Source organism: Belonocnema kinseyi, chromosome 8 (genome assembly GCF_010883055.1).
Source record: "Belonocnema kinseyi isolate 2016_QV_RU_SX_M_011 chromosome 8, B_treatae_v1, whole genome shotgun sequence".
Taxonomy (NCBI): Eukaryota; Metazoa; Arthropoda; class Insecta; order Hymenoptera; family Cynipidae; genus Belonocnema; species Belonocnema kinseyi.
Genome location: NC_046664.1, coordinates 90,319,113 through 90,322,445, shown reverse-complemented (window position 1 = coordinate 90,322,445; position 3,333 = coordinate 90,319,113).

Here is a 3,333-nt window from a genome sequence, read left to right as displayed (position 1 = left end):
AAATCACCCTGTATATACAGGGTGATTTTTTAAACTATCACCCTGTATAAAGGGTTTCAGCACAAAACTAGATAACTAACATTTTTTCGAAAATGGGTTTTTTTGCATAAAACGTTCTTAAGAAATCAAATACATGTGGTGTTAAAAGGGTTTTTTCAAAAACTCATTTTTAATGAAGTAATAAAAAGATTGGTAATTCAAAACGAGATAACTCACTCTTTATACTTGTCTCTCACCTTATTTAATTTTTAATTGCCTAACCCCTCATAATTTTTTTACCTCTTTCTGCACAACTTTCTCTTTATAAAAGATTTTTAAAAACCTCTTGAATAAAACTATTTGTCACTTTTTTTAGCAACAAAGTACCCGTCATACTACACACTCATATCTAAATCTCAAATCTTAATTTTCTACAAAAAGCCATTTTTATCAGGTTTTTTTCACTTAAATTCTTGCCTCGTGAGCAGAAACGATATTTCTCAAAATTATAATCGTTTATTTACAAGGAAACATATAAATTTTTTATTTTTATAGAACTTTTAATGAAAAATCGCCTGTAACAGTATGGTACCCTCAACTTAAATCGTTATCACCCCGCAACAGAATAATTTTTCTGGATGAAAACGTTTTTATTCTTATTCAGCCTCCCCATACCTCGAGAGTGAGTTTTTATTATTAAAAAAATTAGAAAATAAATCTTTAGTTGCTATTCAAATACGATTTTCAAAACCCATGAAATACGAACATCAATATTCTTGAATGATTTGCTCGGAATTGGTTGACTTTTTATAATAAAACTTATTTTATTCCAATTTAGGAACTGAGTAGGGTAAGGGGGGGGGGGGCAGCGCCAACCATATAGCATCCGTATAGCATGGCTATTATTTTACAATTTTAGTTCTAATTTGCTTCAAATAAATCTATTTTATCAGAGAGATAGTGTTACTTACTAAAATCTTGAAAATTGACGTTGCAAAAGAAAAATTATACAGAAAACAGTTTTCACCACGAAAGAATGGAAGTTTCACTGACAGAAATATAAAGTTTTTAACTTTAATGACAATACTTACAGTATAAAAATTTGATATTTTGACAGATAGAACAATATCATACAATCTAATTATATTAATTAGACGTAATTCAAGTCCAAAATGTAATAAATCAACATAAATAAGTGAGGCTTGGCCAGGGGGGGCAGGCCTGACGAAAATAATATTTACAAGTGCTTAGGTGAAACACGTGTTACAAGGTTCGTCGATAAATGATCGGCAATGTGGAACAGCTACTTGTCTTGTGGGCTACATGGAAGAAACTAATAAATATTCCCTTGCTGTTGCAATAATATTTTTTTCAGCTGAGTCAGATTAAAATTGAGGTTAGAAAACATCAACACTACGACTCGCAGCGGCGAAGATTAGGAGTAAATAGAGCTGAGAATTTAAGGTCCTTAAAGAAGAATTTAAAAAAGAATTTAAAGAAGAATTTCAAACATGTAATCCTCATTTTATCTTACAGGTTTTCTTTTACAAAAACGAAAAAATAAAAAGTTCACGTTTTTGTAAAAAGTTGATTAAATGTGTTTTTATAGATTAAAAAGAACTAAATAATTGTGCTTTTGTACAGATTAACTCATTATATATAACACTCTGTCAGAAGTTTTAATAACAGGCCCGACCAGAGCCCGGCTAGAACACACCTAGGAATTTTGACATAAAAATAGCCTACACAGAGAATTAATTTTTTTGTTTGAAGTAGCTCGACTATTCCCTGGCCAGGCTTATTCGAGCCAAGTGAGGCTATTTCTACATAGGGAAAGGCAAAAAGAAATTTTTTTCTTCACAAACAAAAATTTCTTCGAGCAAAATTAGCATTTGTCGATATTTCTATGATTATTATTCTATTTACTGAACTTTTTTATCAACAGTATCGTGTGTATCAATTTTAATATAAAACATATCATCAAAGTAAATAAGGGAAAACTTGAGAAGATTCTTTGGAAAGAAATTTAAATAGATATTCATAACTATAGTTTACACTGGCATTACTGACGTGATTAAAGTTTCCTAAATTATTGTTTACGGAAGCTGTTTATTACCTTCTAAGGGCGAGAAATACATGATTGACTTACGGTTTGTGAAAGAAAAACTTTAAAGAAGGTCAATGTAAAGCCACAATTATGAATCCAAACAGATTTATAACTAAGCGAAAATATTGGGGAAGTATATCGATGGAGATACTTCACTCATAATTTTATTTGGTATACATATATGATTTTGAAAAACTTTTTATTTTGAAAGTTATAGGAGCCTAAATTACATTACAAACTGTAATACAATATACTGGAGTTTTGAACCCATCGATTTGAATCCTCATTTAGCATTGTTATCCCATTTATATTAAGAATATAGTAAATAATTCCATTTACTTATTATTATGTGTTACGTCGTAACAATTTCTTATTTTACAATCTTAAGATGTTTGTTGTCACTTGAAAATTCTTCAAATACTTAAACTGCGAACTTTCTATTTCTTTCAAATCTCCTAAAACTTATAAATAGAAGCAAGCCTGCAATCCTAAAGCTAAAATCTCTTTATTATAGCCGTAGAAGATTTGTACTGCAAACCGTCCTAAGCTCGACACCTTGTCAAAACTCACGTCTCAAGTATAGAATTTTACTGTCTTGTTTATACCGAAACCATTTGAAAACTTGTAATTCTATGCAGCTTTACGAAGCCATTAGCGCCCTAAACCTCTTAAAGGGCAATTTACTTTCAGAGACTTTCTTCCAAAGTAATAAATTTCCCACTACTCCTGTACCGGGAAACCAAAATTTGACGTCAGGCGATAGAGCGTCCTGCCACCTCCACGATTATAGGTAACCAATCAGCATCATTCAAGGCCCTTTGCGTTTCCCGTCGGGTCCACCCTTAGAGTTCGCTCGATGTTCTGCGACTTCAAAAATAGACAGAATTCTTGTAACCATCAAGCAGAGAACACCTGATCGGGTCAACCTCAGGTTATGTTCAACCATTTTGTCAACGCAACGGTCAATGTTAGAATGAATCTCTTAGACCTTAACTCTCATGTATTCGGATAAATCGTGTGTGTCTTTAAAATAAATTAATATTTAAACTCACTTCCTCGATTCATTAATCCCATATTGCAAGCATAGCAAAGACAATACATTATGTAATGCTGGAAGTATTACATAATAATAATTATAATGATAATAATTTAATAATATATAATAATTTATAATAATAATAATAATTTCGCTGGAAGCGGGTGCAATTTTTCAGATTAGCACCCGCTCCCGGCTAAATCCTGCGGTT